A 12,471-nucleotide genomic window follows, 5' to 3' on the forward strand; every position below is an offset into this window, starting at 1 on the left:
AAATGCTGAGAAATCATGTTTACCTGTTGGGTCAGGATCTTGTTCTGAGCTAATATGGCATTCAGAGTGTTAACCTTCAGGACTCCTCTATTCTGAGCTACCCCATTACTTACAAAGTTCCTCTCTGAAGTGTACATGAATTGGTTATTAGCAACCATGTCAATGAGTTCCTTTACCTCTTCAGGCGTTTTCTTCAAGTTGAGTAATCCACCAGCAGAGTAGTTTAAAGCCATCTTGGATAATTCAGAGAGACCATCATAGAAGATATCTAACATGGTCCAGTCTAAAATCATGTTAGGAGGGCACTTTCTAATCAATTGCTTGTACCTCTCTCAGGCCTCATAGAGGGATTCACCCTCTTTTTGTCTGAAGGTTTGAACTTTCATCCTAAGCCTGCTCAGCTTCTGAGGTGGAAAGAACTTGGTCAAGAATGCATTGATCATCTTTTTCCAAGAGTCTAGACTTTTCTTAGGCTGAAAATCTATCTATAACCTAGCTTTGTCCCTTACAGCAAAGGGGAAAAGCATAATCTTGTAAATTTCTGGATTCACTCAATTAGTCTTGATAGTATCACAGATCTACAAGAAATTAGAGATGAATCTGTTGGGATCTTTTTGTGGAAGCCTATGAAAGTGGCAGTTCTGTTGAATTAAAGTGGCCAGTTAAGGCTTCAGCTCAAAGTTATTTACACCAATGGCAGGTATAGAAATGTTTCTTCCATAGAAGTCAGAAGTGGGTGCAGTAAAGTGACCTAGGACTTTTCTTGCGTCTCCTCTACCATTAGGATTGGCTGCCATGTTTGTATTTTCAGCTTCTTGTTCGAAAAGCTCTGTGAGGTTTCCTCCGAAGTGTTGTTCCCTGGCTTGTTGTAAATGCCTCCTTAGAGTCCTCTCAGTTTTAGGATCAGGATCAAAGAGAGGTTCTTTATCTCTGTTTCAGCTCATAAACAAGAAAAGAAAGAACAAGAGAAGAAGAGAAAAGGAGTCTCTATGTCAGAGTATAGAGATCTCCTTGTGAATGAGTTAAAAGAGGAGAAAAGAAAAGAAAGATATCTTTTAATTTAAAAGAGTTTTTGAAAAATAAATAGAAAAAGAAAAAGATTTTTGAAAAAGATGAGAGATAAAGAGGTTAGAAGTTTTCAAAAATAGAAGACAGGGAAAGAGGTAAGAATATTTGAAAAAGAATAGAGAGAAAGAAGTAAAAAGTTTTCAAAAATAGAAGAGAGATAAAGAAGAATTAGAGAGATATCAAACTTTTAAAATTAAAATGAGATAAAATAAGTAACTAACTAGCTAATGAACAAGAATTGAAAATAAAAGATTTGATTTTGAAATTCAATTTTAAAAGAACATAAAGATTTGAAATTAAAAAGAAGATAAGATAGGAAGGACTTAAAGTTAGAAGATATGATAAAGATTTGAAAAAGATTTGGAATTTTGAAACGATTTGAGTTTGAAAATTGAAATTAAAATAAGATAAGATAAGGTTTTGAAAAATATTTGTAGATGATGAGCGGATAATTTGTACGCTTTTTGGCATTGTTTTTAGTATGTTTTTAGTAGTTTGAGTTGAGTTTTTAGTATTTTTTATTAGTTTTTAGTTAAAATTCACTTTTCTGGACTTTACTATGAGTTTGTGTTTTTCTGTGATTTCAGGTATTTTCTGGCTAAAATTGAGGGACCTGAGCAAAAATCTGATCCAGAGACTGAAAAGGACTGCAGATGCTGTTGGATTCTGACCTCCCTGCACTCGAAGTGGATTTTCTGGAGCTACAGAGACCCAATTGGCGCGCTCTCAACGGCGTTGGAAAGTAGACATCCTGGGCTTTCCAGCAATATATGATAGTCCATACTTTGCCCAAGATTTGATGGCCCAAACCGGCGTTCAAAGTCACCCTCAGATTTCCCAGCGTTAAACGCCGGAACTGGCACCTAAATGGGAGTTAAACGCCCAAACTGGCATAAAAGCTGGCGTTTAACTCCAAGAAGAGTCTCTACACGAAAAATGCTTCAATGCTCAGCCCAAGCACACACCAAGTGGGCCCGGAAGTGGATTTTTATGTCATTTACTCATCTCTGTACACCCTAGGCTACTAGTTCTCTATATATAGGACCTTTTACTATTGTATTTGAATCTTCTGATCTTGGGAATCTTTTGTTCTTTAGATCTTTTGATCACTTTGGGAGGCTGGCCTCACAGCCATGCCTAGACCTTGTTCTTATGTATTTTCAACGGTGGAGTTTCTACACACCATAGATTAAGGTGTGGAGCTCTACTGTACCTCGAGTATTAATGCAATTACTATTGTTCTTCTATTCAATTCCGCTTGTTCTTTGTCCAAGATATTCATTCGCACTCAAGAACTTGATGAATGTGATGATTATGTGACGCTCATCATCATTCTCACTTATGAACAAAGTGACTGACAACCACTCTTGTTCTACAAGCAAACGAGGCTCTAATGTTTATCTCTTAGATTTCTGATAACACGATGCATGGTTGATCGCCTGACAACCGAGCGCTCGCCTGACAAACGAGCCAGCCATTCCGTGAGATCAGAGTCTTCGTGGTATAGGCAAGAACTGATGGCGGCATTCAAGAGAATCCGGAAGGTCTAACCTTGTCTGTGGTATTCTGAGTAGGATTCAATGATTGAATGACTGTGACGTGCTTCAAACTCCTGAAGGCGGGGCGTTAGTGACAGACGCAAAAGAATCACTAGATTCTATTCCGGCCTGATTGAGAACCGACAGATGGATAGCTGTGCCGTGACAGGGTGCGTTGAACATTTCCAATGAGAGGATGGGAGGTAGCCACTGACAACGGTGAAACCCTTGCATAAGCTTGCCATGGAAAGGAGTAAGAAGGATTGGATGAAGACAGTAGGAAAGCAGAGAGACGGAAGGGATAGCATCTTCAAGCGCTTATCTGAAGCTCTCACCAATGATATGCATAAGTATCTCTATCTTTATCTTTATGTTTTATTCATCATCTATACCCATTTGAGTCTGCCTGACTAAGATTTACAAGGTGACCATAGCTTGCTTCATACCAACAATCTCCGTGGGATCGACCCTTACTCGCGTAAGGTTTATTACTTGGACGACCCAGTGCACTTGCTGGTTAGTTGTGCAAAGTTGTGTTTATGCCATGGTATTGAGCACCAAGTCTTTGGGGCCATTACTAGGGATTATTTGAGGTGTGAAAAGTAGTGATCACAATTTCGCACACCAAGTTTTTGGCGCCGTTGCCGGGGATTGTTTCGTGTATGGACAACTGACGGTTCATTGGTGGACAAAATTGTGATACAAGAGTTCCAGGCACTGTTAGAGAAGCGTTTTCTTTCCACAACTCCGTTCAACTTAACCAGCAAGTGTACTGGGTCATCCAAGTAATACCTTACGTGAGTAAGGGTCGATCCCACAGAGATTGTTGGTATGAAGCAAGCTATGGTCACCTTGTAAATCTCAGTTAGGTAGATTAAACCAATTGATTATGGATTTTCTAAAATAAATAATAAACAGAAAATAAAAAGGGATAGAAATACTTATGTAAATCAATAGTGGGAATTTCAGATAGGCGTATGGAGATGCTGTGCTCCTCTTGAATCTCTACTTTCTTATTACATTCATCCAATCCTTCTTACTCCTTTCCATGGCAAGCTATATGTAGGGCATCACTGTTGTCAATGGCTACATCCCATCCTCTCAGTGAAAACGTTCCTATGCTCTGTCACAGCACGGCTAATCATCTGTCGGTTCTCAATCAGGTTGGAATAGAATCCCTTGATTCTTTTGCGCTTGTCATCACGCCTAGCCTTCAGGAGTTTGAAGCTCGTCACAGCCATTCAATCTCAGAATCCTACTCGGAATACCATAGACAAGGTTTAGACTTTCCGGATCCTCATGAATGCCGCCATCTATCTAGCTTATACCACAAAGATTCTGTTGGGGAATCTAAGAGATATGCGCCCGGCCTAAAGTAGAACGGAAGTGGTTGTCAATCACGCGCGTTCATAGGTGAGAATGATGATGAGTGTCACGGATCATCACATTCATCAAATTTAAGTGTAGCGTATATCTTGGAATAAGAATAAAAAAGAATTGAATAAAAAGTAATAATAATTGTATTGAAACTTGAGGTACAGCAGAGCTCCACTGTTGAAAATACATAAGTGAAAGGTTCAGGCATGGCCGAATGGCCAGCCCCCATGGTCTAAGGACTAGGCGTCCAGAGATCTGATCCTAAGATCTAATGTGATCAAAAGATGTCAAATACATTAGTTAAATGTTCTATTTATAATAAACTAGCTCCTAGGGTTTACATGAGTAAGTAATTGATGCATAAATCCACTTTCGGGGCCCACTTGGTGTATGTTTGGGCTGAGCTTGATCAATCCACGAGCTGAGGCTTCTCTTGGAGTTGAACTCCGAGTTATGACGTGTTTTGGGCGTTCAACTCCGGATCATGACGTTTTTCTGGCGTTTAACTCCAGACAGCAGCATGAACTTGGCGTTCAACGCCAAGTTACATCGTCAATTTCCGAATAAAGTATGGACTATTATATATTGCTGGAAAGCCCTGGATGTCTACTTTCCAACGCCGTTGAAAGAGCGCCAATCGGAGTTCTGTAGCTCCAGAAAATCCATTTCGAGTGCAGGGAGGTCAGATTCCAACAGCATCAGCAGTCCTTTTGTCAGCCTTTTTCAGAGTTTTGCTCAAATCCCTCAATTTCAGTCAGAATTTACCTGAAATCACAAAAAAACACACAAACTCATAGTAAAGTCCAGAAATGTGAATTTAACATAAAAATTAATGAAAACATCCCTAAAAGTAGCTTGAACTTGCTAAAAACTACCTAAAAACAATGCCAAAAAGCGTATAAATTATCCGCTCATCACAACACCAAACTTAAATTGTTGCTTGTCCCCAAGCAACTGAAAATCAAATAGGATAAAAAGAAGAGAATATACTATAAATTCCAGAATATCAATGAATATTAATTATAATTAAATGAGCGGGACTTGTAGCTTTTTGCTTCTGAACAGTTTTGGCATCTCACTTTTTCCTTTGAAGCTCAGAATGATTGGCTTCTCTAGGAACTTAGAAATTCGGATAGTGTTATTGACTTTCCTAGTTAAGCATGTTGATTCTTGAACACAGCTACTTATGAGTCTTGGCCGTGGCCCTAAGCACTTTGTTTTCCAGTATTACCACCGGATACATAAATGCCACAGACACATAACTGGGTGAACCTTTTTAGATTGTGACTCAGCTTTGCTAGAGTCCCCAGTTAGTGGTGTCCAGAGCTCTTAAGCACACTCTTTTGCTTTGGATCAAGACTTTAACCACTCAGTCTCAAGCTTTTCACTTGGACCTTCATGACACAAGCACATGGTTAGGGACAGCTTGATTTAGCCGCTTAGGCCTGGATTTTATTTCCTTGGGCCCTCCTATCCATAGATGCTCAAAGCCTTGGATCCTTTTTACCCTTGCCTTTTGGTTTTAAGGGCTACTGGCTTTTTCTGCTTGCTTTTTCTTTTTCTTTCTATTTTTTTTTTGCCAAAATTTTTTTTTCGCCATTCACTGCTTTTTCTTGCTTCAAGAATCAATTTCATGATTTTTCAGATCATCAATAACATTTCTCTTTGTTCATCATTCTTTCAAGTGCCAACAGTTTTAACATTCATAAACAACAAGATCAAAAGACATATGCACTGTTCAAGCATTCATTCAGAAAACAAAAATTATTGTCACCACATCAATATAATTAAATTAAATTTAAGGATAAATTCGAAATTCATGTACTTCTTGTTCTTTTGAATTAAAACATTTTTCATTTAAGAGAGGTGAAGGATTAATGGATTTTATTCATAGCTTTAAGGCATGGTTTACATACTAATGATCATGAAATAAAGACACAAAACATAGATAAACACAATACTAAAAACCGAAAACAAGAAGAAATAAAGAACAAGGAATGAATCCACCTCTAGTGGCGTCTTCTTCTTGAAGGACCAATGATGTTCTTTAACTCTTCTATGTCCCTTCCTTGCCTTTGTTGCTCCTCCCTCATTGCTCTTTGATCTTCTCTTATTTCTTGGAGAATGATGGAGTGCTCATGATGTTCCACCCTTAATTGTTCCACATTGTGACTCAAACCTTCTAAAGAAGTGTTGAGTTGCTCCCAATAGTTGTTTGGAGGAAAGTGCATCCCTTGAGGCATCTCAGGGATTTCTTGATGATGAGCTTCCTCATGCATTTCTTGAGGACCGTGAGGGGCTTCTCTAGCTTGCTCCATCCTTTTCTTTGTGATGGGCTTATCCTCTTCAATGGAGATGTCTCCTTCTATGATAACTCCAGCTGAGTAACATAGATGGCAAATAAGGTGAGGAAAAGCTAGCCGTGCCATAGGTGAGGGCTTGTCGGCTATTTTGTAGATTTCATTGGAGATGACTTCATGAACTTCTACTTCCTCTCCAATCATGATGCCATGAATCATGATGGCCCGATCCACAGTAACTTCAGATCGGTTGCTAGTAGGAATGATGGAGCGTTGAATGAACTCCAACCATCCTCTAGCTATAGGCTTGAGGTCCAGTCTTCTTAGTTGGACTGGCTTGCCTTTGGAGTCTCTCTTCCATTGAGCTCCTTCCACACAAATGTCCATAAGGACTTGGTCCAACCTTTGATCAAAGTTAACCCTTCTAGTGTAGGGGCGTTCATCACCTTGCATCATAGGCAAGTGGAATGCCAACCTTACATTTTCCGGACTGAAATCCAAGTATTTCCCCCTAACCATTGTGAGATAATTCTTTGGACTTGGGTTCATACCTTGGTCATGGTTCCTAGTGATCCATGCATTGGCATAGAACTCTTGAACCATTAAGATTCCGACTTGTTGCATGGGGTTGGTTAAGACTTCCCAACCTCTTCTTCGGACTTCATGTCGGATCTCCGGATACTCATTTTTCTTGAGCTTGAAAGGGACCTCAGGGATCACTTTCTTCTTTGCCACAACATCATAGAAGTGGTCTTGATGGCTCTTGGAGATGAATCTTTCCATCTCCCATGACTCGGAGGTGGAAGCTTTTGTCTTCCCTTTTCCTTTTCTAGAGGATACTCCGGCCTTAGGTGCCATTGGTAATGGAAAAACAAAAAAAAAAGCTTATGCTTTTACCACACCAAACTTAAAATATTGCTCGCCCTCGAGCAATAAAAGAAAGAAGAGAAGAAGAAGAAGGAGAAAATGTGGTAGAGAGGGAGAGAAGTAGTTTTGGCTTTAGGTGAAGAAGGAAGGGTTGTGTTGTGTGAAAATGAAGTAGAATGGAAGGGTATTTATAGGGAAAGGGGGGAGGTATGTTTGGCCATTTGGGTGGGAATGGGAGGGAAATTGGTTTGAATTTTTGAAGGTAGGTGGGGTTTATGGGGAAGAGTGGGTGGATGTGAGTGGTGAATGGGGTAATTGGGAAGAGGAGTTGAGGTGATTAGTGAAAGGTGTTGGGAAGTGTGACATGGGGAAGAGTGATTTTGGATTAGGAGAGTGTGATTAGGATTAAAAGGTAAGGTGGGAATATGTTAGGTGGGGATCCTGTGGGGTCCACAGATCCTGAGGTGATCCTGTGAGGTCCACAGATCCTGAGGTGTCAAGGAATTCCATCCCTGCACCAAAGAGGCATGTAAAATGCCTTCGTGCATCATTCTGGCGTTTAAACGCCCATTGGTGCACATTTTGGGCGTTCAACGCCCATGTAAAGCATGTTTCTGGCGTTGAACGCCAGTTTCATGCTTGTTACTGGCGTTCAGCGCCAGTTTTTCCTCTCTGGCCACATTCCTGGCGTTCAGCGCCAGGATGTTGCTTGTTTCTGGCGTTCAGCGCCAGAATGGTGCTCTGTTCTGGCGTTGAACGCCAGCCAGATGCATCTTACTGGCGTTGAACGCCAGCCCGTGCGTCCTCCAGGGTGAAAAAATTTTTTCTTCTGTTTTTGACTCTGTTTTTAATTGTTTTGATTTTTTTTCGTGACTCCTCATGATCATGTACCTAATAAAACACAAAATAACAATAAAATAGAATAAAATAAGAATTAGATAAAATTGGGTTGCCTCCCAACAAGCGCTTCTTTAATGTCAATAGCTTGACAGTGGCTCTCATGGAGCCACAAGGTGATCAGGTCAATGTTGTATAGTTGTCCACACCAAACTTAGAGTTTGGATATGGGATTTTAACACCAAACTTAGAGTTTGGTTGTGGCCTCATAACACCAAACTTAGAGTTTGACTGTGTAGGCTCTTCTTGACTCTGAACTGAGAGAAGCTCTTCATGCTTACTCTCTTTTGTCACAGAGGGATGGCCATGTGCCTTAAACATAAGGTAGTCCCTATTCAATTGAAGGACTAGTTCACCTCTGTTGACATCTATCACAGCTCCTGCTGTGGCTAGGAAAGGTCTTCCAAGGATGATGCAATCATCCTCTTCCTTCCTAGTGTCTAAGATTATGAAATCAGTAGGGATGTAAAGGCCTTCAACCTTTACTAACACGTCCTTTACTATTCCATAGGCTTGTCTCAATGACTTGTCTGCCAGTTGTAATGAGAACAAGGCAGGTTGTACCTCAATGATCCCCAGCTTCTCCATTACAGAGAGTGGCATTAGATTTATTCCTGACCCCAGGTCACACAGAGCTTTTTCAAAGATCATGGTGCCTATGGTACAAGGTATTAAGAACTTGCCAGGATCTTGTTTCTTTTGAGGTAGAATTTTCTGAATCCAAGTATCCAGTTCATTAATGAGCAAGGGAGGTTCACTTTCCCAAGTCTCATTACCAAACAACTTGGCATTCAACTTCATGATAGCTCCTAAATATTGAGCAACTTGCTCTCCAGTTACATCTTCATCCTCTTCAGAGGATGAATAGTCTTCAGAGCTCATGAATGGCAGAAGGAGATTTAATGGAATCTCTATGGTCTCTGTATGAGCCTCAGATTCCTTTGGATCCTCAATAGGAAACTCCTTCTTGCTTGAGGGACGTCCCAGGAGGTCTTTCTCACTAGGATTTTCGTCCTCCTCCTCCCTTGTGCATTCAGCCATATTGACTATGTCAATGGCCTTGCACTCTCCTTTTGGATTTTCTTCTATATTGCTTGGGAGAATACTGGGAGGAGTTTCAATGACTTTCTTACTCAGCTGGCCCACTTGTGCCTCCAAATTTCTAATGGAGGATCTTGTTTCATTCATGAAACTGAAAGTGGCCTTTGACAGATCAGAGACTACATTGGCTAAATTAGAAGTGTTTTGTTCAGAATTCTCTGTCTGTTGCTGAGAAGATGATGGATATGGCTTGCTATTGCCCAGCCTGTTGCGTCCACCATTGTTAAAACCTTGTTGAGGTTTTTGTTGATCCTTCCATGAGAAATTTGGATGATTTCTCCATGATGAGTTATAGGTGTTTCCATAAGGTTCACCCATGTAATTAACCTCTGCCATGGCAGGGTTTTCAAGATCATAAGCTTCTTCAGAAGCTGCCTCTCTAGTACTGTTGGATGCATGTTGCAATCTATTCAGATTTTGAGAGATCATGTTGACCTGTTGAGTCAACACTTTGTTCTGAGCCAATATGGCATTCAGAGTATCAATTTCAAGAACTCCTTTCTTTTGAGGTATCCCATTGTTCACGGAATTCCTCTCAGAAGTGTACATGAACTGGTTGTTTGCAACCATGTCAATGAGTTCTTGAGCCTCTTCAGGCATTTTCTTCAGGTGAATAGATCCTCCTGCAGAATGGTCCAATGACATTTTCGAAAATTCAGAGAGACCATAATAGAATATATCTAATATGGTCCATTCTAAAAACATGTCAGATGGACATCTCTTGGTCAGCTGCTTGTATCTTTCCCAAGCTTCATAGAGGGATTCACCATCTTTTTGTTTGAAGGTTTGAACATCCACTCTCAGCTTGCTCAGCTTTTGAGGAGGAAAGAATTTATCCAAGAAGGCAGTGACCAGCTTATCCCAGGAGTCCAGGCTATCCTTGGGTTGTGAATCCAACCATACTCTAGCTCTGTCTCTTACAGCAAAAGGGAAAAGCATGAGTCTTTAGACTTCAGGATCTACTCCATTCGTCTTTACAGCCTCACAGATCTGCAAGAACTCAGTTAAAAACTGATAAGGATCTTCAGATGGGAGTCTATAAAACTTGCAGTTTTGTTGCATTAAAGCAACTAGCTGAGGTTTCAGCTCAAAGTTGTTGGCTCCAATGGCAGGAATGGAGATGCTTCTTCCATCAAACTTGGACGTTGGCTTTGTGAAGTCACCAAGCATTCTCCTTGCATTATTATTATTTTCGGCTGCCATCTCCTTCTCTTGTTCGAAAATTTCTGAAAGGTTGTATCTGGATTGTTGTAATTTAGCTTCTCTTAATTTTCTCTTCAGAGTCCTTTTAGGTTCTGGATCAATTTCAACAAGAGTGCCTTTATCCTTGTTCCTGCTCATATGAAAGAGAAGAAAACAAGAAAAGAAGAGGAATCCTCTATGTCACAGTATAGAGATTCCTTTGTGTTAGTAGAAGAAGAAAGGGGTAGAAGGATGAAGAAGGATATTCGAATTTTTGGATGAAGAGAGGTGAAGAGAAGTGTTAGTAATTAAATAATTAAATAGAAGAAGAAAAGAGAAGGGAAATTTCAAAAATAATTTTAAAAAGGGGTTAGTAATTTTCGAAAATTAGAGATAAAATGTAATTAAAATTAAAACATGAAATAATTAATTAATTAAAAAGAATTTTTGAAAAAGATAGAGATATTTTCGAAAATTGAAGAGGGAAAAGTAGTTAGGTGGTTTTGAAAAAGATAAGAAACAAACAAAAAGTTAGTTAGTTGATTGAAAAAGATTTGGAATCAAAATTGAAAAAGATAAGAAGATAGCAAGTTAGATAAGATATTTTGAAATCAAATTTTGAAAAAGATAAAATTTTTGAAAAAGATCAAATAAAAGATAAAAATATTTAGTTCAAAAATTTTGAAATTATTTACTTCACTAACAAGAAACTACAAGATAAGATTCTAGAACTTAAAGATTGAACCTTTCTTAACAAGAAAGTAACAAACTTCAAATTTTTGAACCAATCACATTAATTATTAGTGAATTTTCGAAAATTAGATGTAAAGATAAGAAAAAGATTTTGAAAAAGATTTTTTTTTGTTTTTAAATTTTTGAAAATAATAAAAAAAATTGAAAAAGATTTTAAAAAGATAAGATTTTTAAAATTGAAATTTTGACTTGACTTGTAAGAAACAACTAATTTTAAAAATTTTTGACCAAGTCAACCCAAAATTTCAAAAATTTGGAGGGAAATAAGGAAAAGATATTTTTTTATTTTTGAATTTTTAATTATGAGAGAGAAAAACAACAAAGATACTCAATGCATGAAATTTCTAGATCAAAACAATGAATGCATGCAAGAATGCTATGAATGTCAAGATGAACACCAAGAACACTTTGAAGATCATGATGAACACCAAGAACATATTTTTGACAAATTTTTGATGCAAAGAAAACATGGATGACACCAAACTTAGAAATCTTTAATGCATGGATTCTAACAAACAAAAAATGCACATGAAAAACAATAAACAACACAAAACAAGAAAACATCAAGATCAAACAAGAGGACTTATCAAGAAAAACTTGAAGATCATGAAGAACACTATGAATGCATGGGATTTTCGAAAAATGCAAGAAAAATTTTTAAAAGCATGCAATTGACACCAAACTTAAAATTTGACTCAAGACTCAAACAAGAAACACAAAATATTTTTTATTTTTATGATTTTATGATTTTTTGGATTTTTATTAAAATTTTTTTTCGAAAATAAAGTTTAGGAAAACGAAAAATAAAAGAAAAATTTTGAAAAAGATTTTTGAAAAGAAAATTACCTAATCTGAGCAACAAGATGAACCGTCAGTTGTCCATACTCGAACAATCCCCGGCAACGGCGCCAAAAACTTGGTGGACGAAATTGTGATACAAGAGTTCCAGGCACTGTTAGAGAAGCGTTTTCTTTCCACAACTCCGTTCAACTTAACCAGCAAGTGTACTGGGTCATCCAAGTAATACCTTACGTGAGTAAGGGTCGATCCCACAGAGATTGTTGGTATGAAGCAAGCTATGGTCACCTTGTAAATCTCAGTTAGGCAGATTAAACCAATTGATTATGGATTTTCTAAAATAAATAATAAACAGAAAATAAAAAGGGATAGAAATACTTATGTAAATCAATAGTGGGAATTTCAGATAGGCGTAAGGAGATGCTGTGCTCCTCTTGAATCTCTACTTTCTTATTACATTCATCCAATCCTTCTTACTCCTTTCCATGGCAAGCTATATGTAGGGCATCACCGTTGTCAATGGCTACATCCCATCCTCTCAGTGAAAACGTTCCTATGCTCTGTCACAGCACGGCTAATCATCTGTCGGT

General features: G+C 38.5%; 1 non-coding gene across 1 annotated transcript; it reads left to right on the forward strand.

The window, feature by feature from the left end:
* Positions 1-286: 286 nt before the first annotated feature.
* LOC130952374 (small nucleolar RNA R71) lies at positions 287-395 on the forward strand. Its single transcript, XR_009074555.1, has one exon. It is a non-coding gene; the product is annotated as a small nucleolar RNA R71 (small nucleolar RNA).
* The last annotated feature ends 12,076 nt before the right edge of the window (positions 396-12,471 follow it).

The sequence above is a fragment of the Arachis stenosperma genome, chromosome 9 (assembly GCF_014773155.1).
Source record: "Arachis stenosperma cultivar V10309 chromosome 9, arast.V10309.gnm1.PFL2, whole genome shotgun sequence".
NCBI lineage: Eukaryota > Viridiplantae > Streptophyta > Magnoliopsida > Fabales > Fabaceae > Arachis > Arachis stenosperma.